The following is a 26,353-nucleotide window of genomic DNA, read 5'->3' as shown; positions in this document are numbered from 1 at the left end:
ATCATTTCATTGTTGTGACAATTTGTCAGTATGGAAACTATGCCTCTGTTGTGTCTGGAGTCAGGAAGACCTGAATTCAAATGTGGTCTCAGATACTTATTAGCTGTGTGACCCTGGGAAAGTCACTTAACTTCCATTGCCTCAGTTTCCTCAACTGTACAATGGAGATATCTATCTTGTAGGGTGGTTGAGAGAATCAAATGAGATAACATTTGTAAAAAGCACTTAGCACAATGCCTGACAACTAGTAGGTGCTGTGGAAACTCGTGTTCCCTCCCTCCCTCCTAGGCACATCTGGAGTTCCTTCTTCATTTATTCCCTTAGTTGCCTAGGATCGCACAGATAGCACGCTATAGATAGGATTTGCCCGTCTGCCTTCTGGTCTCCCAAGCTCACCAGCTATCAGCTTGTTCAACAAGAGAATGCTTTTGATGTTTGGCTCTGACTGAGGGAAGAAGTTATCTTTGATATTATATTAGTGAGTGGATTAACTAGGTCTGTCAGGTAAGGGAATGGACCCGGGGCAAATATGGAGGGTGCCAGCTTTGCCATTCTCCCTTGTGAAAGTCCCTCCCAGCTGGAGCATTCCCCATTTGTTCTAATGCTCTTTTCAGCCCTGCTCTAGAGCCCTTTCCATGGAAGTTCTGACATTCTATGCATGTGAGGGAGGCCGAGGCCTCAGGCAAAGGGGAATGACTTGTGACCAAAGCCGAGCATTCCCTGAGGTTCCAGAAAGGGATGGAGAAACTTGGTGGAACAGAGGCCCCCAAGAGAGCCAAGCTGCTGAGGCCCCTTGATTTACTTCTCCAGTGCCTCCAGACCCCAGCCCCCGCCTCCCCCCCCCCCACCATCCACTTCCTGCTGCTGCTGCAGATCCAGGTGAGCCCCAGCTCCCTTGTTCAGCAAATGTGTTTGGAGGTGGGGAGGCTTTCATGGGAAGAGTGAGAGCTTTATTTGAAATCAGAATTCCTGAGTTTGAATCTCAGCCCTAACATTAAGTGCCCTGAGACAAGGTAAATAACCTCTGTGTTTCGGTTTTCCCTTCTATAGAATGGGGTAATAACCCTTGCTCTTCTATGGCACGAGGTGGTAGCCAGAACCAAGGAGGGAATGCATGCAAAGAGTTTGGGTGACCATCTCTCTGGGAGAGACATCTCATTGCTGTCCTCCAGTTTCTCATTTCTTTCCTGTGGCTAGAATATCTCGTTGTGCTGCTTGTCCTGGAACATGAGCTGTTATTTCAGACTAATTATGCCCCATGGATGGCTGCTTTCTCATAACCTACGCCTTTAATCTCTGGACCCTGCGGCGGGACCCCGGCCTTCCTCTTTCCTCACAGGGGGTCTCATCTTCCCTGTGCTGAGATCTGAGGCACCACCTTTCGAGATGTGACTCTGAGGAATGATGGGGGCTGGGGCCAGAAAACTGTTGAGAAAGAAATGTGGGCAGAGGGGACCTTCCTGAGCCATTTGCAGGGAGCATGTTTGTAGCCCCCACCTCACCTGCTCCCCCTTAGAGGGAGCGTTGGGGAATCAGAAAAAGGCCACAGGGCCTATTCTCAGAGCAGAAGACTTGGGCATGGCTGTGGAAGACAAATCAAAGTTAGAGCTAGCCTTCCAAGGGGGAGAGGCCGGCCCAGATGATTCCCTAAGGTCCCTTCCAAACCTAAGGTGTGAGTCTGAGTCAGAATTTTCCTTCTGCTCAGCTCTGAGGTGGTGAGCCCCATGGCTCACTGGAGGAAGGCCGCATTCCCTGGCCTGGTGTTATTCGAGGCTCTCCACTGGCTCGCTCTAGCTGCCTCGGAAGCAGAGTGATATTGAGGACACAGCGACGGGATTTGGAGGTAGCCTGGCTTTAAATAAAGCCTTTCTCCTCATTCAATCTAACACTTTTGGGTGCTGGAGATACAGTGACAAAAACAAACAAACAAAAAAACAGTCCTGCCTTTAGGGAGTTTATAATCCATGAGGGTTCAGCAATTTATATGAGGAAAAGTCAGTCCACAAATCCTGAAGTAATTTTGGTGAGGTGGAGAATCCTAATCATGGGGAGCATGGGGAAGGTCTCCTGTATTTCAGCTGAGTCTTTAAGGTCAAGGTGAGGAGTAAAAGCATTCCAGGCATGGGGGCAGCCTATGATAGAGATGGGATGATATGAGCAGGACAAAGCAAACACCCCTGCTGGACTGGGAATGTGGAGGCCATGAGGGGGGGTTGAAAGTGCAATTAGACCAGAAAGATAGGATTGAGTCCAACTGCCAAGGGCTTTTCTTGCCCAACTGAGCAGTTCGTGTTTGCTTCTAAGGGCAATTGGGAGCAAAAGAAGTTTCTTGAGCTGGGGAGTGACCTGGTTAGGTCCATGTGTTAGACACTTTTTTTTAGCTGCTATTGGATGATGAGTGACTTGGGGAGAGACTGTGAGGCTGGGACCAGTTAGGAGGCTATTGTCCAGAGGTGATGAGGATTGGACTTAGGGTGGTAGCTTGGAGGAGTCGATGGTTGGGGAAGAATACGCTTTGCCCTGTGTGCAGAATTATCCAGCCTTGATGGCCCCAGGGAAGGGAAAAGAGGAGTTTTTTGAGCTTGGATGCTACTCGTTGCCTAACAAATGTGAGTTGAATTGAATTGAGTTGGGAAGCTGATGGTAGCCTCAGTGGAAATGAGGAGATTTGGGGGGAGGGGGGAAGACTTTGCTGCTTATGTCCCCGCTCTCCCTTTGGAGTTCCTGAGTGGTTGGTGGGAGGCAGCAAACCCAAGAAACAGTAAAATGTAATTATCCCATCTGTGCCTGTGGGGAGGTAATTCATATTTAGCTCCCCACCAGGTAGACCGAGTGTGAAGCGGCCGGCATGAGGGAGCTCCAGAAAGCCAGCTCTTGCATTTAACCATGTAGCTAGAGGAGGCGCTCCGAGAAATGGCATTTCCGCCCTGTCTGGCCCCTTTGACACGCCGGGCAGGTGCTACTAATCTCTGCTGCACTGGGGCCAAGGGGAAAGAGGATACTGGATCCGGGGAGGACGTGAGAGCTGGAAGAGACTTTGGACATCATCCAGATACCCCTCCCCTCATTTTAAAGGTGGTGAGAGTGTGGCCCAAAGAAGGGGCTGGATCTGCTCAGGGTCCCACAGCCAAAGGAGGGCTGAGCTAAGACTCCCTGGTTCCAGCGCAGTGGTCCAGTGAGGTGGGTGGGAGCTCCTAGGGGCACCGTGCCTCTTCCCAGGGCCCAGCGTCATCCGTTCTGCCTTTGGGTTTCTTTTTAACTTTATATTTCCCACCTTCAGCCTCTGTGCCAGCCCCTGGAGATGGGCGTGTGTGTGTGTGGTGAGTGTGCAGAGCCAGTACTGGCTTGGGTCCATAAAAAGTGATGGCTTTCTTTGCTGGACCTTGGGCTTGAGGCCTTCTTGGGATACTTGGTGCCTTGGTCTAATGTGCTGGCATCTGAGGCACCTTGTATTGTACATTAATCCCCACAGTGGTGTCCCATCAGTGCACCCCTTCCCTCTGCCCTGTCTCCTTGGGTCCTAAATGGCAGCCTTGTTACCCAGCTCTGCAGCTGGCTGTGTGGGCGGGTAGTGAGAAGGGGCCCACTCCCCTCCCTGCTCTGCTCTCCTCTAGGAGTCTAATTACTTGGTCGAGGGGGGAGGAGAAAGAGAAGTCAGGAGGGGAAGGGAAGGCCCCAAACCCAGGCCCTGGGCCAAAGTAAAAATGAACAGCTTTCAGAAAAACCTAGAGTTACTTCATCCTTGGGGGATTTAGAGATAGAATGGACCTTGGAGACCATCTAGTCCCAGGGTTCTTAACCTTTTTTGTGTCTTGGACCCCTTCAGCAGCCTGGGGAGGCCTATGGACTTTCCTTCTCCAAACAGTAATGTCAGATGTGTAAATTACAATGCAAACTAATTGTATTGAAATACAGTTATCAAAATATTAAAAAAAAGTTAATGGAACCCAGATATAGACCTACTTCCTCTTCCCTCTCCCCATTTTATAGATAAGAAAAGTGAGGCTGGGGGCTGGGTCCAAGGTGACACAGGTGATAGGTGCATAGAGCCAGGATTCAAACCCAGAACTTCAGATTTGAAATCTAGGGTTCTTTTCACTATGCTACATTTGTTTTTCCCACCAACTGACCCCTCTCTTGCATTTCTACCTCATCTCTATCACCTTGTCACACTCTTAAGCCCAGCCAGTTAATGCCTGAGCTCCTGGCCCAGCATTTTCCCTGTCATGCCACAAGAGAGTAGAACCTCAAATGGAGGGCAGGGCCATTTTCTCAGGCCACCGTCCAAGCCGCTAAAACATCCAGAAAGTATCGAACTCACGTTTGAGTTGTACTAGTAGTGCTGGGGGAGAAGGATGCTTTCGTTTCTGAGTGTCCTGGGGTCTTGCCTTGTCATCTAGTGTGCTAAGGACCTGCCCAGCTCTGATATTTCCCTGTTCTGAATGCGAAGTTCCCTTTGGTTCTAGGTGCCTCAGGTCCTTTCCCATGTCCATAATGAGCCAAACTCTAAGGTAAGGAGAATGAAAGCTTTTCAAGGTCAAGGGAGGAAGAGGCTTGGCTGTCTTGGGAGCATTAGAGGATGGATGGACAGAAGGAAAATGTTGTCTAGGGAAGTGAAGATGAGAGAATTCTTTGAAGTGAGCTGACTCAGTGGTGAATATGTGGAGCTCCAATGGTTTTAGATCTCTGGCCTCTCTGTGCCATAGTGGGACATTTGTAGTCTTGTGAACATGTTTCTAGGTCCGTGTAGAGACGAACCTTTGGATTCCTGGACTGGGCCTGAGACAGCCCTGGCTCCTATTACTTGCTTGGCTAATATAGTACCTACTCTAATCACATGCTTCTGAGAAATGGAACCATGAAAAGGGGCGTAAGTACCCACTGGCTAATACTGATAAAAATCCAGTCCATTGGAGTGGTGGAAGGGCCAGCTGGCTGCAGCCTGTATGAAAGCAACTCTACTTCTTTCTCTCCCATCTCCCCCACCGCTTCACTTCCTGAGTGGGTTTCCCCATTTAGGACATGGGAGTGAGAATACCTGCTTCTGCCTACTGACTAGAGGCAGTCTGGGAGAACGGAAAGTCCCTCTCTACCCTTCACCCCCTTGGATGCCTTTTGAGTTCTGGCTCCATCTTGGCCAAGTCATTTCCTCCCTTTGGGCCTCAGTTTCCTCAGCCACTAAATGAGAGTGTTGCACTATTTAATTTCAGAGGTTCCTAAGAATTCTATTTTGCCTTTTTTGTTTGTTTGTTTAAAGGTCTTCCTTACTTTAACAATCTGTGCTCTCTGTTCTTAGGGACCCTTCCAGCTGGAACATTTTATATTTTATGTCCTAGGGTCACTTTAGCTCTGATAGTCTGTTCTCTCTTTTGTGGGCACTTCCAGTTCAGCCATACCATATTCTGAGGTCCCTTTTAGCTCTGATATTCCAAGGTCACCTCCTTCAAGAGGCCTGTCCTGATGTCCCCCAGGTTGCCATTTGTCTTCTCCCTCCTCTCCTCCCCAAGAAATCGCTGCCTTCACTGTCCATTTTCTATCTCTCCCTTCCTTCACAATCTGTAAATAGCCAGTAGTAAGGGAACTCCTTGAGGGCAAGGTCTCCCTAGTTTTTTGGAGATGTATCCTCCATATCCACCATGGTGGGAGATGGTGTCGGTGCTTGTTGACTGTTTTTCAGGCCTCTCTTCTGGTTCTCATATCTTCTCAGTTTATTTGGAAGTCTTCAAAGGCTGGATCCACACCCATTTCTCCTCCAGCTTTGGAAAAACTGAGTCTGTGGCTACTTCCTCCCCCTCCCCCCCAACTGCATAAGAAGCTTTAGTCTTAGGAGTTGGGGGCCAGGGTGGGCAGGGAAGGGCCCAGTCAACCCTTTTCAGTCTGTGTCTTCTGGGTGACAGATTGTCTGCCTTTGGGTGTGCCAGGAAGACTCGGGGTTACACAAACACAAGCAGGCCTTTTGGGAAAGATTTTCTGGGGAGGCTGCTTTATCCCCCGGAGCAAATGCCTTTAATGACCTTCATTTAAGAGTGGGAAATAGAAGTGGGATTAGGAAATCCTTGGGGCCTCCCCGAGGGCAGTAAAGACCTTGGGCCAGTTCCCACCCACCTCCTGGCAAATCTGCCCACCCCCAAGCTGGGAGGCCCCCAAGCTGGGAGGTCCCAAGCACAATCTCAACCCAGAGAGTCATCCACCAAGTTGAAAGGAACTGATTCCACGTGGGCTGACCTCTCTTGGGATACTAGGAAGCTACGTTAGAGACTGAGTATTAGCCTCCTAAACCAATCAGGACCAATTTCTTCTGTTTTAGGGGAAAATTAGCCTAGCACCACACGGCCCAGTGAGCCTCGAGGACTCTGCTCCTACCCTAGAAGCCGAGGGATTTGAAGAGACCGAGGTGAGGAGGAGGTGGGAGAGTTCGAGGAGTGGGGGCTGGCGGGGGCAGAATGATTTGGCTGAGAGTTGGAACAGCGAGTTTGGTTCAGTCGAGGAGGCCGAGTAAGCTGGAGCAGAGACAGAGTTCGAGAAACGGGGTAATACGAGTAAGGCAGACAGGCCAAAGGGTTGTTTATCTGGGGGCTCAGAGGGAGCCACCGAAGGCTTGGGAGTAAGGGAGGGACATGGCCAGACCTGTGCTTTGGGAAGATGATTTTGGCCTTTGTGTAGCAAGGAGAGACTCGAGGCAGGAATACCAGTTGGAATGTTAGTGCCGTAGCCTATGTAAGAGGTCATAGGAGCTTGAATCAAAATGGCAGCTGGGCAAGGGGGAGAAGGGCTCAGGTTTGGGAGATATTGGTGGGTTGCCTGGGATGGGGTGGCGCGTGTGAGGATGAGGGACGAATGCAAGAGATGATTCCCAGGTTGAGAAGCCCAGTGCGCTCAAAAGCTTGGTGGTGACTTCTGCCCAAGGGGGCCAGGTTTTAGAGGGAAGGGGCCACTGGCTTAGGCACCAGTAGCATTGGTTCATTCTCCCCACCATTTTTACTGCCCAAGGGGCCTGAGACCTCCCCCCTGAATTTCACTTGCAGAAGACCAAAAGGAGCCTGATTTTTCCACTTCTGAACTCCAAATCTTTTTATTCCTACTTAATGGTACTTCATTTTTTCCAATTACACGTAAAGATAGTTTTTAGCATTCACTTTTATAAGATTTTGAGTTCCAAGCTTTTTTCTTCCTGCCCCCCCCTTCCCCAAGACAGCAAACAATCTGATATGGGCTATACATGTATGACCATATTGAACATATTTCCACATTAGTCATGTTGTGAAAAAAGAATCAGAACAAAAGGGAAAAACTATGAGAAAGAAAAAACAGACAAAAAAGAGCAAATTAGTATGCTTCCATCTGCATTCAGACTCTGGAATTCTTTCTCTGAATGTGGATGGCGTTTTCCATGAGTCTTTTGGAGTTGTCTTAGAACCTTGCATTGCTGAGAAGAGCTAAGTCTGACAAAGTCCATCACCACAAGTGTGGCTGTTACTGTGTACAGTGTTCTGTGCTTGGTGCCTTAGAGGTTAGGATCTGAAGCTCATCCTGGACTACGCTTGAACTCTCCAGACCAAGGCTTAGTTCAGACAGTTCCCCCTTAAATTTAATCAGTGGGTGATTCCGCCAGGGATTGGGAGAGGGGACCCCCAATCCTGAGGGAAAGCTAACACAAAAGAAAACATTTTTTCCCCTTACATTTTTTTCTTGATGTGCTTTGTCTTTACATAATTTTCCTTTCTGAATATATCCCTCCCTTCCTCACTCACCCAGTGTGCATTCCCTTTTAACAAAGATTTAAAAAGGAAAAAAAAAAAAACAGTTCTGCAGAACCAACCAGCATGTTGACCTTGTCTGATAGTATATGTGTACTATTCCACTCCTGTGTCTCTCACCTCTGCAATAGAGTAAAGTGATACATTTCTTAAAGTGATACATTGTATGTGTGATCTATCTCAGATTGCTTGCTGTCTTGGGGGGCAGGGAGAGGGAAGGAGGAAAGGAAAAAATTTGAAACCCAAAATCTTATAAAAAATGAACGTCGAAAACGATCTTTACATGTAATTGGAAAAATAAAATACTATTTATAAAAACAAAAACGAAACAGTATGTTACTCCCTTCTCTACAGTGTTTTCCTCACAACAGCTCCTGGAAGTAGATGGTGGAAGGATTATTATCCTCATTTTAGAGATGAGGAAACTGAGGCAAGAGAGGTCAAGTGATTTACTAGTATCACAGCTCAGAAACATCTGAAACAACATTCCACCCCCCCCACCCCCCCATTCTGTGTTTCCATATTAGACTGTATATAATAAACTACAGAATGTGGGGCAGGCTTGGTGGGGAGGGACTAGGGCCTGTGCAGGGTATTCCGAGAAGGGAGATCAGGGAGGGTAGAATGGTCTTGGGCACTGTGGAAGTCTGTGTTGGTATGTACACGTCCAATGTGTAGTGGAAATGGGTGTGTGTGTGTGTGTGTGTGTGTGTGTGTGTGTGTGTAGGGGGAGGTGGCCCAGTGGAAATGAGACGTTTGAAAAATGTGGTGCTACCATCCAAATAACCATCTCAAAGGAAAAAACAATCTAGCACAATTAGGAATATAGTCACGCCTAAAACCAGCAACTGCAAACTGTACTCTGTCGAAACAGGCATATCCCTCTCTGAACTTGAAACAAATCGTGACACTGACCATGGCTTTGCTCCGGGGCCCCCGCTGCTCTTTTGCCATCTGCGGGCTTCTCGGATTTCGGCTGTCATTCCTTAATGAATAGTTCCATTTGCAAGCTGTTCCCAGGAGGCTTTGGGGCCCCATAGGCTGCGCTTTGGGGCCACTTGGGCTTCTCCTCAGCAGCAGTAATAGTAGCTGGCTCTGCTGTAGGCATTCACAAGGATCAGCCCAGTTGAATTTGCCCTCCACCCCTTGGGGCCACAGCCCAGGCCTGATTGTCCGTACCTGGCTCCGGAGCTCTTCGTGAGGAATCTCCCTCTCCCCCTGCAGAACTTTGGCTTCTCTAGTGGTTCAGGGAATTGTGGGAGGAAGGGCCTTGAATCCAAATCCTCCTGACCCCACCCCTAATGTTCTGTTTCCACTTTATGTCTTGTTGCTTTTCACTTAAAAAAGGTGAAAATATGGGCCAATAGAGATTAAGGTAACTGACCCAAGGTCATTTGGCCAGTAGTAAGGGACAGGGCCCAATCCAGGGCCTCTGACTCCATGGGGAGGGCCTTTCTTGTTATACTAGACTACCAGCCAGGCAGTTTGCTGTACTGAATATAATGCTGGACCCTGAAGACTCAAGTTCAAATCCTGCCTCTCACACTTACTAGCTATGTGACCCTTGGCCTACTCAATATTTCCTGGAGGGCGGGGCAGATCTTGTGCTAGAGAGGCCCTGAGGAAGATTAGATATGTACAGCTATCATCAAAATGGGATGAAAACACCTGAGGTACTTAACCTCTCCAGATCTTTGTGTGACTCAAAGGACATAATGCAAAGACTTTTGCCAGTTAGGTGGGTTCTGGTGGCTCCCTCCCTTCTTCCCTCCTCTGAGCTGTTTGAGGCGCTGGCAGTTACTCCTCACATGTATAGGGGTGCTCAGAAGGCATTGCTGTGGACCTTTCCTTATTCCTAGGAGCATAGGATTACAGTATTTAGAGCTGTTTTAGGGCTTGACTGGACCAACCCCTTTGTTTTCCTGATGAGGAAACTGAGACCCGAGAGGGGAGGGGACTTGGCCAGGGTCATCCAGCTTATAAAGAGTGCAGTGCTGGTACTTGAACCCAGGTCTTTTGACTGCCAAGCCAAGTACATATTTGGTAGGCATCAGAGTTGGCCAAATGGTGGGCATTATGGGTGAACTCTGAGGTGGGGTGGGGAGGCCAGAACCTCGGGCTCAGCACCCTTGGCAGAGGTCTGTGGCTTCTCCCTGGAGTGGCCTCTTCTGGAGTGGCAGTGGTAGTAGGGGGATTTTGTACCAACATGTTTGTGTGGTGGGGGGAGGGGCAGATATTGTGCTCGACAGGCCCTGAGGAAGATTGGATATGTATAGCTAGCATTAAGAACAATTCAACCTTTGAAAGCTTCACAACAACCCTGTCAAGTAGTGGCTATTATCACCCCCATTTTACAAGCCAGGAAACTGTTGCTCAGAGTGGTTAAGTGATCTCCCCAGGGTTCCACAGCTCAGTAATTGTATGACATGGGATTTGAATTCTATGCACGGTACAGGAGGCTACACTGCTGGCATCCTACGAACTGGGGAGAGCTTAGTGATCATCTTTGGCTGAGGAAACTGAGGCCCAGAGTCTCTTTCCTCACCCCACCCCCACCCCCATGGAAGCTCCATATTGTAAGTCTTTTTATTATTTGTATTTGTACTTGTATCTCCAGTGCTTAATCCTGAGCTTGGCACTTAGTAGGCCTTAATACTTCCTGATTGCTTTACTTAAGAGCAAGTTAAGTACCTTGCTTCAGTGGATGCAAATGACTTGTTGGTCAGACTTTGAACCAGTAGTTGCTTCTTCAGTAGGTATTGAAATGATGTTAATTTTGGAATCAATTTGTTCTCAACTGGTAAATCATTTGGGATTTGAGAAACAGAGAAAAGTGCCCTTTTCTTTACCAGTCTATGAATAATAAGGAAGAGGAAGGAGAAGACCAAATCAGCAGCTAATGCAGTGTTTTAGTTTCTGACATTGACGTGACTAAAGTAGACTGTTGTGATTTCTTAAAACACAAGTCACTTTTAGATTTATAATTAAAATAAAGATTTAAAAATCTCCATTTGCTTTGTCAAATGATTATCTATGGATTGTTGGGGGGAACCCCCAGTGAAAAACAGATAAGCTTATTGATTTGGTTGTTTATTTAATGGCTGTCTGCAGCCTTTGACACTGTCTGCTATCCCCTTTCTTCTACTCTACCCACCTTGGTTCTCCTCATTCCTGGATGGCTACTCCTTTCTTTTTTTTTTAAATTGATTTATTTGTTTTCAGTTTTCTACAATCACTTCCATAAATCTTAGATTTTTCTCTCCTTCCCCCTTCTTTCCCCCCTCCCTCCCTGAGATGGCATGCAATCCAATCTTATATGGGTTCCACACACGCATTCTTACTAAATATATTTTCACTTCAGTCATGTTGTATAGATGAATTAGAATGAATGGGAGAAACCATGAAGAAAACAAAATCTAAACAAAACATAACACAAAAGAAAATAGTCTGCTTCATTCTGCAATCCAATTCCATAGTTCTTTTTCTGGATATGGAAGACATTTGGCCTTAAGAATCCACCGGAAATTTTTTAGGTCGTTGCATTGCTGTGAAGGTCTAAGTCTACCAGAAAAATTCCTCACACACTGTGGTTGTTACTGTGTACAAAATTCCCCTGATTCTGCTCCTTTCATTCAGCATTAGTTCATATAAGTCCGTCCAGTCCTCTCTAAAGTCTTCCTGTTCATCATTTCTTTTTTTAAAAAATTATTTCATTTATATTCAGTTTTCTACAATCACATCCATATATCTTAGATTTTTCCTAATATTGAACCAGCCCTGCATTCCTGGTATAAATCCTACCTGATCATAATTTATTATTCTCATGATAAGTTACTGTATTCTTTTTGCTAATATCTTATTTAAATTTTTGCATCCATGTTCATTAGAGAAATTGGCCTATAATTTTCTTTCTCTGTTTTGGCTCTTCCTGGTTTAGGTATCAGAACCATATTTGCATCATCAAAAGAATTTGGTAGCACTCCTCTTCACCAATTTTCCCAAATAGTTTATATAGTATTGGAATTAACTGTTCTTTAAATGTTTGATAGAATTCACTTGTAAATCCATCTGGCCCTGGAGACTTTTTCCTAGGGAGTTCACTGATGGCTTGTTCAATTTCTTTTTCTGGGATGAGGTTATTTAAGTATTCAACTTCCTCTTCTGTTAATCTGGGCAATTTATATTTTTTAAATATTCATCCATCTCACATGTCAAATTTATGGGCATACAATTGGGCAAAGTAATTTCTAATTATTGTTTTAATTTCCTCCTTGTTGGAGGAGAATTCACTCTTTTCATTTTGATATTGGTAATTTGGCTTTCTTCTTTCTTTTTATAAATCAAATTGACCAAAGGTTTATCAATTTTATTGGTTTTTTTCAAAAAACCAACTCTCAGTTTTATTTATTAGTTCAATAGTTTTCTTAATTTCAATTTTATTAATCTCTCCTTTTGATTTTGGTATTTCTAATTTGGTATTTACTTGGGGATTTTCAGTTTGTTCTTTTTCTAGCTCTTTCAGCTGCATGCCCAATTCATTGATCTCCTCTTTCTCTATTTTATTCATGTAGGCATTCGATGATATAAAACTTGCCATTAGAACTGCTTTTGCAGTATCCCATAAGTTTTAGTACGTTGTCTCATTGTCGTTCTCTTGAATGAAGTTGTTGATTGTTTCTATGATTTGTTGTTTGGACCACTCATTCTTTAGGATTAGATTATTTAGTTTCCAATTAATTTTTGGTCTGTCTTTCCATGGCCTTATATTACATATAATTTTTGTTGCATTATGATCTGAGAAGGATGCATTGACTATCTCGACCTTTCTGCACTGGATTGTGAGATTTTTATGCCCTAGTACATGGTCAGTTTTTGTATGTGTGCTATGTACCTCTGAGAAAAAGGTATATTTCTTTCTTTCCCCTTTCATTTTTCTCCAGATATCTATCATGTCTACCTTATCCAGAGTTTTATTCACCTCCTTAACTTATTTCTTGTTTATTTTGAGGTTAGATTTATCAAGTGCAGAGGGAGGAGGTTGAGGTCCCCCCACTAGTATAGTTTTGCTGTCTATTTCTTCCTGTAACTCCCTTAACTTCTCTAAGAATTTGGATGCTATACTACTTGGTGCATATATGTTTAGTAATGATATTGCTTTGTTGTCTATGGTGCCTTTTAGCAGAATATAGTTCCCTTCCTTATCTCTTTTGATTAGACCTATTTCTGCATTAGCTTTGTCTGAGGTTAGGATTGCTACCCCTTCTTTGTTACATCAGCTGAAGCACAATATATTCTGATCCAACCTTTTAACTTTACCCTGTGTATATACCCCCTGTTTCAAATGTGCTTCTTGTAAACAACATATTGTTGTTTACAATTCGTTCTGCTATCTGCCTCCATTTTATGGGAGAGTTCATCCTGTTTCTCCCCATTTATGCTTGTAGTTCTCCCTTCTCCCTTCCTCTCCCCAATAGAGTTTTAATTTTTGACCACTGCCATCCTCAGTCTTCCCTCCCTTCTTTCAGCCCCCCTCCCTTTTACACCCTTTTCCCTTACTACTTCTTCCCTCCCTTTTAGCCTCTTCTCCATTTTCTTTACTCTTTCCCCTCCTACTGCTTATAGAACTAGTTAGATTTCTATACTTAAGTGAGTTTGTTGTAAATCTCAAATAATGCTTATCTCCCTCCCCTCTTTACCTCTGTTGTAATGTTTTTGTGCCTCTTCCTGTGATGTAATTTACCTTGTTCTGCCTCCTCATTTTCACATCTCCTGTTACAATCCCTTCTCACTCTTAAATCACATTTGTTATCAACACATCATTTAATTTATACCCACTCCCTCCTTTGTATGTCCCTTTTAAATATCATAATAAATATACAGTTCTCAAGATTAACAAGTATCGTATTCTCTTACAGGGATGTAAATTGTTTTCTGATTTTGAATGACAAGTTTTTTTCCCTCCTGTTTACCTTTTTACACCTCTCTTGAGACTTGTGTTTGAAGATCGAATTTTCTCTTGAGCTCTGTCCTGTAAGTCCCTTATTTCATTGAATGTCCATTTCCTTGCCTGAAATATTATGCTCAATTTTGCTGGGTAATTGATCCTTGGTTGTAGTCCCAGCTCCTTTGTCTTATGGAATATCATATTCCAAACCCTCTGGTCTTTTAATGTAGAAGCTGCAAGGTCCTGTGTGATCTTGACTGTAGTTCCTCAAGATCTGGATAGTTTCTTTCTGGCTGCTTGCAGTATTTTCTTGCAGCAATTTTCCTTAGTGTTTTCAGTTTGGGATCTCTTTCAGGAGTTGATGGGTGCATTCTTTTGATAGTGATTTTGTTCTCTGAATCTAGGACCTCTGGGCACTTTTCCTTGATGATTTCTTGGAAGATATTGTCCAGGCTCTTTTTTTCATCTTGACTTTCTGGTAGACCAATAATTCTTAGTTGTTTTTCTCCTGGATCTATTTTCCAGGTCAGTTGTTTTTCCAATGAGATATTTTACATTTTCTTCTATTTTTTTCATTCTTTAGATTCTGTTTTACTAATTCTTGATGTCTCATACAGTCATTAACTTCTACTTGCCCAATTTTAATTTTTAATATATTGTTTTCTTCAGTTAAATTTTGCATCTCTTTTCCCATTTGCCCAATTGTTCCTTTAAAGGAGTTATATTCTCCAGTTAGGTTTTATACTTCCATTTCCATTTGTCCAATTTTTCTTTTTAAGGAGCTATTCTCTTCAGTGAATTCTTTTTTCATATTTTTAACATCATTGGCCAGTTTTTCTTCTACTTCTCTAATTTGGCTTTTAAAATCCTTCTTGAGCTCTTCCAAGAATTCTCTTTGAGCTTGAGTCCAGTTCATGTTCCCTTCTGAAGTTTCAGATGGGAGTACAGTCTCAATGCTGACCTCTTTGGTATTCGTGTGGCTTTTAATGTGAACCTCTGCTTCTGGGGCACAGGGGGCTCTGTCTCGCAGTTCTTGTGCTTGGAACTTGAGACTTTGTGTATTGTGGCCTCTGGTTCTTTCAGCTAGAAGCTAAAATGCTGCAGTTTACCTGGTGCTGAGCTGGTTGGTGTGCCAAAGCAGAGGCCAGATGAAGTCTTTCTGAGTTTCCCCAGTGTTATCCTGGAGCTCAAAGTGTGGGGTGAGGGGTGGTTTTGCCACTGCAGGTCTCCTCTCCTGAGCTAGAGCACAGGTAGGCTCAGTGGTTGGTGAACCCTGTCTGTGATAATCTCTTCCCGATTCTCCTGGCTGTGCTGAGGCATGCCTAAGGTCCTGGTGTTGGTGTTTATGGGCTCTACCCCCTGGGACTCCAGATCTCCTGGTTTGCGGAGGTCCCCTTCATCCACAGCAAGAGGGACCCCCCCCCCCTTGTGATTTTCCTAGCCTCATGGGCTAAGAGATTGTTTACCCCTTTGGCTGATCCCACTATTCCAGGATTTTTCCTGGGGAAATATTCTCTGGGTTTTTCAAGGTCACCAAGAGGAAGGGGAATAGCATTTACAGATCACTCTGCCATCTTGGCTCTCAGAAGTTCAAGTCTGGTTACTCCTTTCTAGTCTCCTTTGTAGGGTAAACCCTAACCGCACACAGCCTCCTCCATCTAGATATAACACAGGATGTTGTCCCTGGCCATTCTATCTTCTCTGCCATTATCCTAATTTCCCTGTTTCACCTGAGTAACCTACCATCCTTCTTGGAGTTATCTTGGAGGAATCATCCTCTCCTTTTTCTTCTCCCTCTGTTCCCTCCACCTAGTTACATAGCAGGTCTTGTAGATTTTGTTTCCATTTTGGAAATCAGGAAATTCTCATCCAGCCTAAGAGTTCAGTCACCACCTTAGGATTTGTGTGGAGAAAAGTTTTGCTTTGGCATGGTTCTGTTAACTAGACCTCAGGCTTGTCCTATTAAGTTTCTCTCCTAAGGTGATGAAGTGGCTGTTCCCACCCAGTATCCAGTGGCAAGATGAGGAGAACTTTGGAGTTGTCAAATAACAGGGAAATGTCCCTTCTCTCAATTAAAAAAAGATTCATGGGAAGATGGAAGGTAATGTGGCTACTGAAAAAAATAGGAAGGCATGGGTAGATTGATGGAGGGTGAGTGGGCCTCAGTTTCTTCCAACATAAAGTAAGGGGGTTGGACTAGGTATTTCTAAGGTCCCTTTTAGTTTGAACATCCTTTGTTCTGAATTCTAGAGTCCTTCTAACTGTGACAATCTATGTTCTAAGGCCCCTTCCAGCTATCAATCCTATGATCTTCTGTTCCCCGCCCCCTGTCATCCCCCAGGTCTAAATTCCTTTTGGCAATGGTTCTGAGATTTATGATTCTGTGATTTAGACACCTCTCAATGACCCCTTACATCTATTTGCCTCAATTAGCTTTGATAAATAAAATAACCAAGCTATCATTCAGTTTCCTGATGGAGATGCAAAATTAATGGGAAAGAGATGTAGAAGTAAATGATTGCTCGAAGATAATGCGTGTATGTGTTTTATGTCTGGAAATGAAGTCTGCATCTGGCTCTGAGTGGGGAAGAATATGTATTAAGGTTTTGTCCAACAACAAGAAGGAGCCCTTCGAAAGGAAATTGATTAAATCAATTCTCCCTGAGTAGTGATGTAAATCCATGTGATTTATTCCATTACTATGAGAGCCAAGTGCCAGAGCTGCCCCATGGGGGCTCTGTCTGGGGGAGACAGGCATCCGCTGGGGCACTGAAGAGTGGAGCAATGCCAAGCCCGAACCCTGGATCTTCCCATTGGTTCCAAATGAGAGCCAATGGAAAGCTGCTTTTGACTCCCTTAAAACCATGAAATGTATGAAGCCTCGTTCAGGAAGCCGCATGGAGCTGGAAAACAGGAAATCAATTATGCGCTGTCCTGGGTCCTTCTCTGATGTCACCTGTGTTTCCCAGCTTCTCTCCAGACTCAGCTGTAAGCCCCCTGAGAGTGGGGTCCATGTCTTCTCTTGCCTCCCCTGTGATGTCTCCCACAGATAGGGCTAAGCACACAGGCAGAGCTTCACTAAAGACTCAGTTGATTGAGGGCTCCCAGGTTCTTACTGGGCTGTCTCCCCAGCTCTGTGTCATGTTATTTTTTCTCCATTATCTGCGTCAGAGACAGCATGGGTTAGTAGTTAAAGAGCCAGCCTCTGAGTCAGGAAGATCTGACTTCATCTTCCTTCTGACAAAGGCTGGCTATATGACTCTGGGCAAGTCATTTAACCTTTTGGTTCTCTCCCCCCCTCCTCCCCCCCACCAACTCTCTAAGCCTGTGAGTTCTGACTTGCATTGGTAGAGTATATTTCCCATCAAGAATCCTATACACCAACAAAATCATAGGTCTAATTCCAAAAAAAGTGAACAATCAGTCTCACTATTACTAAAAGTCCTGCCCCATCTAATATATGATGTGTACTTAATGCCTAGGGGGAGCTAGGTGACTGAGTACCAACTATGCAGTTGGGAGGACCTGAGTACAAATCTGGCCTCAGACACTAGCTGTGTGGCTCTGGGCAAGTCACTTAACTCTGTTTGCATCAGTTTTTCATCTATAAAATGAGCTGGGGAAAGAATGGCAAACCACTCCAGTATCCAGTATCTAGTACCAAATGGGGTCATAGAGAGTTGGATACAATAACCGAAACAACTCAGTAACAACCCTAGAAAGGGGTGGGGAACCTGCGGCCTCAAGGCCACATGTGGCCTCCTAGGTCCTCAAGTGGGGCCCTTTGACTGAGTTCAAGTTCTATAGAACAAAAATCCTATTATTTTGCAGAACAAATCTTCTTATTAAGGAGATTTGTTTTGTGAAGTTTGGATTCAATCAAAGGGCCCAATTTGAGGACCTAGAGGGCCACAAGTGGCCTCAAGGCTGCAGGTTCCTCACCTCTGATAGCCAGAGGTAGAGGTCTTCAGGGGAAGAGTAAAATTATGATTCTAGCCTGTCTTTCCAATTTTCTCTTTCATGAGTCCCCCTTACGTGGTAGGAGCCAGGACCAGAAGCGATCTGAAAGATCATTTTGTCTAGGAGTTCTTCACTTGGGGTCCATGGATACCCAAGGAGTCCAGGGATAGAATTCAGGAAGTCTGTAAACTTGGATGGGAACACAGTTACATCTCTATTTTCACTCATCTCTAAATGAAATTTAGCATTGCCTTCAATGATTTGAAAACATGATTCTGAGAAAATGCCCACAGGCTTCCCCAGACTGCTAAAGGGGTCCATGACACACCAAAAGTTATGAGCCCCTAATTTAGTCCTGGGCTCTCATTTTACAGATGGGGAAACTGAGGTACAGAGAAGGAAATGCAGATTCTTTTTTTCCAAATTTATAATTTTTTTTTGTTTTCAGTTTTCAACACCCACTTCCGTGAGTTCCACATTTTCTCCTCCTCCCTCTCCCCTCCCTCCCCAAGACAGCATGTAATCTTATATGAGTTCTACACATACATTCCTATTAAACGCATTTTCACATTAGTCATGTTTCATAGAAGAATTAAAACAAATGGGAGAAACCATGGGGGAAAAACAAGACAAAGGAGAGAATAGTCTGCTTCATTCTGTGTTCAGAGTCCATAGTTCTTTCTCTGGATGTGGATGACGTTTTGCATCAAGAGTCCTTTGGGAAAGTTTTAGGTCCTTGCATTGCTGAGAAGAGCTAAATCTATCGAACAGTCCTGGCACTCTGTGGCTCTTACTGTGTACAATGTTCTCCTGGTTCTGCTGCTTCACTCAGCATCAGTTCATGTAAGTCTTTGCAGGTTTTTCTGAAATCTGCCTGTTCATCATTTCTTATAGCACAATAGTATTCCATTACATTCACATACCACAAATTGTTCAGCGATTCCCCAATTGATGGGCATCCCATCAAAGGAAATATAGATTCTAAGTAATAGAGACTGGTCTTCAGAATTCAACTCCAGTCAGTACTCTTGTGGCCCAGATACTAAAGCCAGCAGGACCTGGGATCTTGTGAACATGTCATTCCTCCCACCACACCCATCCCTAGTGTCCACACTTACCTCCCCCAGGATGGTCTTAGCCCTCAGTCCCATTTCTGACTCTCAAGGCCTAGATCTAGTGCTTCCTCTTGTGTGAAGCTTTCTTTGATTCCTCCAGCTAGAAAAGATTTTTTCCATTTTTTGATCTCAAAGCACTTCATGCCATCATGAATTTCTATTCTCATTTGTATGGAGGTACAACATAGCATATCGAATAAAGAGCTATCCTCAGACTCAGGTTTAAGTCCTGACAGTGACCCTGGGCCTTCTTAGTAGCCCAGGCAACTCTCTAAGCCTCTGAGTTGCTGAGCATCTGCCTCCGTAAAGGAATATCCTCACTGTTAGCTCTTTGTAGTCTTACAATCACAAGTCTGATTTTTAAAAAAACAGTTGCAATTTGTATTTTTTTTCTCTGTAGACACACTTGATTCCTCCAACAAGAAGAAGCTTCCTGCAGGCAGGAACAGTGTCTTTTTTTTATCGTGGCATCTCCCCTAGCCTTAACATGGTGTGTTGCATACAGCAGGCACTGAATTCTGGGATGGCCCTTCTGAGGGAGAAAGCAAAAAAAACTTCACAAAACCTTCACAATCCCCAAATACAAACTTCCTTAGATTAGGCTGGGGCTGATTTTCATCAAAGGTCAGTTCTTGTAGCAGTCTGCCCAGTTCAAACTCCTTCTCTGGTTCTTTTCTGATGTTTTCAAGATAGACACAGAGCCAGGGTTTTCCAGTCTTCTAGGAGCACTCTCTGCCAGGCTTCACTCCAGGCCCTGGCATCAGTCTGGCCAAAGGCACGAGCTCTAGGAGTCCTCAATCCTGTGACTTCTGAGCTAGAAGGGACCTCAGAAGCCATTCAGCCCAGTTGCTACTTCAGTAAGGCTCAGCTCTACGGTGTCAGGCCCTGGGCTTGTGACCACTTTCATCCAGGAGAATGCAATACCTCTCAAGGCAGCCCGTTCCACTTGGGGACTGCTCTGCTGGTTAGAAAGCTTTTCCTTACATCAAACTGGGGTCGTCCTCTCTGTACCTTCTACATTACTACATTTTGATTTTCTCTCTAGCGCTAAGGAGAACAGTCTCCACACGTGACAACCCTTCAAAAACTTTGAAGACGGTGATCTTGTTCCCCTCCAAGCCTTTGGTCTTCTCTAGATAATGCCAGGTCCAGTGGCTGGGCCTTGAATGATGTGGTCTCCATAAGATCCCCCCAGCCCCAAATCTTGGACCTTATGATCTTCCAATCTCTCTCCAAGCTTCTTCCCTCTTATCTTCTCTGTCATTTCCATAATCCTCTCCTCCTTGCTTCCTTTCCTTCTCTCTTCCCTCTGTGTCTCTGGCCATCCCTTCTCCAGTTTCTGTCTCTTCCTGCTGACATATTGTAATGCTTTAAGTCACCAACAGATAAGTTTCTCTTTTCATCTGGAACTCTGACAGCTTTTCAGAAGCTAGGACGCCTAGGCCCGTGATTGATTATTTGTCAAAGGAATGTGAAATACTAAACGTGATGAAGATTAACGAGGCCAAATTGGTTAAAAATCAATTTTCATAATGTTTGGTGTACAATTTAATTCTTACGTGGAAATGGACTATTTGTGTGTGGGGGGGAGGCAGCTTCTCCCAAACCAGCAGCTTTGGGGGAGGTGGGAGCAGGGAGCAGAAATAAATATATTTTAAAAATTAAGTTTAGAAAATACTTGGATCAGAGTCACAAATTGCAAACACCAGACAAGTTGTTGCTGGTGATTAATAATGAATCAAATTGCTTCGGCGATGTGTTAGTTATTATTTACCAAGGCTGAGCACTAGAAATAATGACAGCATGAAAGTCTACCTCCTAATTACTCCCAGGGTCCAATTCTGCTTTCTATCTAATCTTCAAGAAATAATCGCATATTTTTCAACAAATCATGATTTAGGTACTTGTTGGGGAGGGAAGGATTAGTTAAACCACATACATGTTTTTGTTACATCTGAATATTTGCTTCTCCTCTGTTCAGATGGGAAGTGATCACCTACATTGCCAGCCTTGGAGGACAGAGAGTCCAACCCCTCTTTTTTCAAAAAAAGGGGAAACTGAGGCCCTGAAGAATTCCCATAGCTAGTAGAGTCAAGATTCCCATAGCAGAGTCAAGATTCAGACTGTTCCCTCTTGTTCCTTCCTGATGTCCTCGTATCCTTGTCTGCAAAGTCAAGGCAAAGGACACGGAAGGCTTCTCACTCTCAGGGACAGGCCAAGAATGACACTCCCTGGGTCCAGCAGGCGAGGAAGGAATCCCATTGCAGAGATGTGCAGGGAGCCAGGGCAATGGGGAATGCTGACTGGGGGACAGCTCTGGTCTGGAGGGGGGGAGGGGGAGACTCAGTCAGCCCTGGGTTCAGCTGTGGTTCAAGCTATGCCTCTTCATCCCCCCCAGGAAGGGCAGCAGCCTCATGGATGACTCATGTGCTTGGGTAGCCTTGTACCTTGCTGGAGAGAAGACTTAGGGGAAGGGGGAGATGTGAACTATTTGAAGGCCTGTCATGGAAGAAGGATTAGACTCATTCTCCTTGGCCTCAGAGGGCAGAACAAGGAACACTGGGTAGATGCCACAGAGAAGTAGAGAAAAAAGGTCTAATTGTTCCAAAGAGAACTGCATCAAAGTGGGATGGGCTGCTGGGCAAAGGTAATGAGCCTTTCAGCACTGGAGGTATTCAGGTGGAGGCTGGTTAATTGCTTGTCAGTGAGAATGTTGAGGGGATTCCTGGAGGGTTGGCCTAGAAAGCTCTTATGGCCCTTCCAACTCTGATTATGTGGTTTAGGGAGGCTTCATGAAGTCAGAGAGATGACTTGAACTGGGTACTGAAGGATATGTGCCTACTGTGTACCAGGCAAGGGGACTACACAGGCAAAAGGGAAACAGTCCCCGCCCTCCAGGAGCTTCCAGTCCACTGAGGGGAGACAACATGTACTATATACAAAACAGATACAAGGTGATGGGGGGGAGGGTGCTAGCAGCTGCAGTGGAAGACCAACAGACTAGGAATAGGTAACAGAGAAGGTAGCACCTGAGCTGGGCCCTCCAGGGAAGCTGGGGATTTCAAAAGGAAGAGATGAAGAAAGGGAGCATTGGGCCCAGCCGGTGCAGAGGCATGGGGATGGGAAATGGGATGCTGTCAGGAGGAAGGATGGGGAGGATTAGGATGGGGCAGAAGGTGGGCCTTTCTGCCAAGAAGATTGCTGCATGAACCAAGGTACAGAGGTGCATGTCTTGTGTGAGGAGCAGGGAGGAGACTCACCTGGCTAGAACCAAGGGTGGGCTGCCTTCTGGGGGGCAGTGGAATGTGAGGTTGGGTCGTTACAATGGAGCTGCCCTGTGGAGCTGGAGGGGAGCTGCCAGGTCACAGCCTGAGCACGTGGCTTGGAAGTCATCTGATGGATAGGCCCGGTTTGGAAGTGGGGCCACTGTGGTACAGCAGACGTAGTGCTAGATGTGGAGTAAGGCCTCCTTGGCCCCCAGGTCCTGTCTGCTCTTTATTTAGTTGGATGATCTTGGGCTTTCAGTTCAGTTGACCTTTCCAAACCTTTTCTCACCAGTGCAGTAGGGCTACTCTTAAGTGGCAGTGGGCGTAGCACTTGATAAATGTGAGAAATCTTTCTGTCTTGGTGACATCTCTTGCTCTTTCAGCTGGAGCTGGGGTGATTGTACAAGGGGCCCATCTAGATATTCTGACCTTCTATAGAAAGTACAATAAATAAGTCCCATTACTTGGAAAGGAATGAGAAGGCTTTGTGAATCAGCCCCTGACCTCCTCCCCAGTCAGGCTACCAGGCTCCTCCTCTGTAATTAGTTGCATTGTCCACTGAGGACATACATACTCTACTTGTTCCTGGACTTGTCCCACACTTGTCTCTTGGAACTGGTGGAGAGCCTGGAGCTGAAAGAGGAAAGGGTAAGGGTTGTTTATAAGCCCTTAGCTTAAAGGCCAGGTGGTACTAGAAGATCTCATTGTCCAATGTACTGAACTGTGCTCAAGGCTGCCTCTAAGCCTAGGACAGATCCGGCTCTGTTATTAAAGGCAAATAGAGAGATTGGATGTAAGTAACCCTGATGCCCCTTCCCCCTTCGGGCTGGTATCAGACATCTGAAAGGCAGACAGGACCTTAGAAGTCATTCCCTCCAATTCCCCCCTTTTAATTCAGTTTTGGGATGGTAATAATTTTATTTTTATTATTAATTAGCTAGCATTTATATTTCTGTCTCTCATCTCTCACCCCATTTCCAGGAATTAAGAAGAAAAACAAAGCTTTTGTAACAAATGTACATAGTCAGGCAAAATAAACTTTCACTTTGGCTGTGCCCCAAAATGTGTGCCTGCACTCTGCACCCTGAATCCCCCACCTCTGTTAGGAGGTGGGCAGCAGCATTCCTCTTGGAGCCGCTGGAGATGTGGTGGGTCATTGTGCTGATCAGATTTCTCAAGTCTTTCAAAGTTGTTTTGACTCATTATTGTTTCTGTATACACTGTTCTCCTGGTTCTGATCACTTCACTCTGTATCAGCTCATACCAGTCTTCCAGGTTTCTCTGAAATTGTCAATTTATGGCCCAGTAGATATCATTATATCCATATGCCATAATTTGTTCAGACATTCCCCATTTGATTGGCACTCTTCTGCCCTTTCCTGCTGCCATAATTTCCTTTTTTTTGGCTACCCCTGACAGAGCTGCCGCACATATTTTTGGTGCAGCTGGCTTCTTTTTCTCTTTTCTGTGGTCTCTTTGAACTCCCTCCTTTTTATAGGTGAGGATACTGAAGCCCAGAAAGGGGTGTCAGAGTCATGGTTCAAACTCAGATTTATTGACTCCTAATCCGGCCTTCTCCCCAGATGAAGGTCAGAGTGGCAGTGGGTGTGTGCAGGGAGAGATGGAGAGAGGAGGGTGGGGAGGTTTGAAGTCTGTCCGTCACTGCACCTCCCATCTCAACTCCTAGCCTCCCAGGCCAGTGGTTTGACAGCCTTAGGAACAGTCCTGCCCAGAGTCAGGGGATAGACTGGATGAGCTCTTTGGGCCCTACCCAGCCCAAGACTCCCGGGCTCAGAGGGTTTTCTTAGCCCCCCGTGTTCTCCACAGCACCTCCATATCTGACCCAGATGAAAAGATCCACCTCTGTTTTCGTACGTGGCTGGGCTCAGAGCCAAGGGGAGGCCAGGCCCGTGAAGGTGCTTTCCTCCCAATAGCCTTGTAAGATGTGGATTAGTCCCATTTCACGTTTGAGGAAGCAGGCTCAGAGAGGCTGAAGTGTCTTACCTAGGATTACCTCACTAGGAAGTGTTGGCCTAGTCCAACCTGTCATTTTACGGAAGAGAGAACTGAGGCCCAGAGAATGATAGTGACTTGCCCAAAGTCAACTTGACTTGGGATTGGTTTCTTTTGTCTCTCCGAGCTGGCTCCCGGGTGAGTGCTGTTCAAGTGGCCGAGGGCCCACGTGAATGTCTGGAAGGAGAGCCAGAGCAGTAGTTTGCATCTTAATGTGGTTTCTGATCCAGCCCTGCTAGGAGGCCAGCTCCCACTCTTTCTCTCTCTCCTGCTCCCTCTCCCTCTCCCTTTTTTGTTCTGCCAGGCTGGCATTATTAAAAATTAAACTAACTAAACAAAAAGGCCTCTTCTCCTTGAGACAAGCTTTCTGTAACTGTCATTTTCTCCCAAGTCCTTGTTACTGCAGGATTGCAGCTTTCAAGAATGTAGCAGGGATGATTTCATTTGAAATGTGCCGGAGTGGTTGACTTCACCAGGAAGCCCACTATAATGCCCCGCCTTTGCCCCAAAGGCCAGCTTGGCCCTCCCATGGGAGCTGCCTGCTTTTGCCCCTGACCTTGGATTCCTCTTGGAGAAGGCTGTGGGAGAAAGAGATGAGTACTGTGTTAGCAAGACTGCCTCTGCCACTTCCTTGTGACCTTGGACAAGTCACAGTCCTTCTGGGGCCTTCCTCTCTGGAAAAGAATGGCTTATGAAGTCTGTAAGGTCCTCTGGTCTCTGGGTAGCTCAAGCCCTACCTTGACTGCTTCCTGGTTATGTGAAATTCTGGCACAGGACTAGTGAGTAAGGTCTTGTGTTCTCTAGACCTCAGTTTCCTTCTCTGTAAATTAAGGGGCTTGGATGACATGAGCTCCATGGGCTTTTCTCGGTCTGACATTGTTTAAATTTGAGGGGGATGAATGGACAGACAAGGGGAACTAACTAGTCTGGGCAGGGGGTGGAGGGGTGGGGGTGGGTGGGAGGGGAGAGTAAGGAATCCCAGAGTGATTTGAACTAGGCCCTTTACATTATGTATGAGGAGACAATCCAGGGGAGGGGAGGGGAGGGACCCTCCAGCATTTAGCACAGTGCCTAGTTCATTCTTCATTGATGGATTGGACTGGGCCAAGGTCACACAGCAAGTAAGTGAGCAGAGCCAGGCTTTGTTCTCAGGGCTTCCAACTCCCAGGCACGGTGTTTCCCTCTTCTCCTGCTTCCTGAGAAGGGTTGCTTTAGAAGAGGCATGGAACCATTTGCTTTAGGCAGTGTGTTGGTTTTCGAACCTGTGACTTTGGAGTTAGGTCCTGGGTTCAAGCCCCTGTTCCTCTCTGAGCCTCAGTTTTTCTTTTGATAGAATGAGGGGGCTGAACTACACGATTTCTTTCTTTTCTTGGAAATTACATACTTGTTTTCAGTTCCAAATTCTCTCCCTTCACCCCTCCTCACCCATTGAGAAAGCAGGAAATTTGTTATCTGTTTTATATATGAAGTCATCCAGAAGGACTACGTGATTTCTAAGGCCCCCTTCTAAAGGCTCCTTCCTAAATCTAGGACTCTCTGAACTCTGATACTATTTGGAGTTGTCAGAGTGGTATCCCAACAGTTAGAGAACTGAAGAAATGTTCCTACTTTCTAGCCACCCTGTCTTTGCACACACTTTCTTCTGCACCTCCAGTGCACTCCCCCTTCCTCCCATCTAACATCTTTGCTATTTGACAACATGAGAAGTGGAAGGGGCCTCCTAGGCCTTTGAGTCCCCTCTGGGACATAGTAAAGAGTGAGCATCTCCATAATCTCCTGACTTGGAGATTCCTGGGGTGGTCAAGGGGGCTTTCCTCAGTCTGTGTCTCTTTCAGGTCCTCCCTTACCCTCACCAACATTTCTCCTAGGTCTGCCTTTTGGGGTCAGGTAGACCAAGCTGGATTCTTTTTCTACTGCTGGCTCAGTTAGGTGCTTCTGTACTGGAGTACTAGCATTGTGGTCACAAGAACTGAGTTCAAATCCTGCCTCTTAACAGAAATAGGGAAATTTGGAGGAATAGGTTTATGGAAAAAGAACATTTCCTTTTTGACTTTGAGCTGCCAGTGGGCCATCCAGTTAAGGACATTCAGTGGTTGGTTGTGACGTGCAGCTAGAGTTTGGGAGAGAGCTTTTATCCAACCATGTCCCTGGAGCCTCTAATATATTGCTTGTACATATTTGCATATGGAGAACAGAGGATGCTACTACTTAACTACCTGATTCTTTATTTTTAAAAGCTGTTTTAGTCTTTATTAAATATTTTGCAATTGTAAAAAAAAACCCCAAACCCCCCAAATC

At 45.5% G+C, this 26,353-nt stretch overlaps 1 protein-coding gene across 3 annotated transcripts in view; it reads left to right on the top strand.

Annotated features, from left to right (window-relative positions):
- The window catches only part of NEXMIF (neurite extension and migration factor), a 191,605-nt gene that overhangs the window by 53,153 nt on the left and 112,099 nt on the right, over positions 1-26,353 (top strand). For 2 of the 3 annotated variants that reach the window (XM_072626965.1, XM_072626964.1), the window contains exon 5: positions 6,308-6,394. The exons of the other annotated variant lie outside the window; for it this stretch is intronic. The gene's annotated coding sequence lies outside the window, so the exon portion shown is untranslated. The remainder of the gene's footprint in view (positions 1-6,307; positions 6,395-26,353) is intronic. 3 annotated transcript variants of the gene reach the window in all.

Source organism: Notamacropus eugenii, chromosome X (assembly GCF_028372415.1).
Source record: "Notamacropus eugenii isolate mMacEug1 chromosome X, mMacEug1.pri_v2, whole genome shotgun sequence".
Lineage (NCBI taxonomy): Eukaryota > Metazoa > Chordata > Mammalia > Diprotodontia > Macropodidae > Notamacropus > Notamacropus eugenii.
This window is presented reverse-complemented; position numbering and strand designations above follow the sequence as displayed.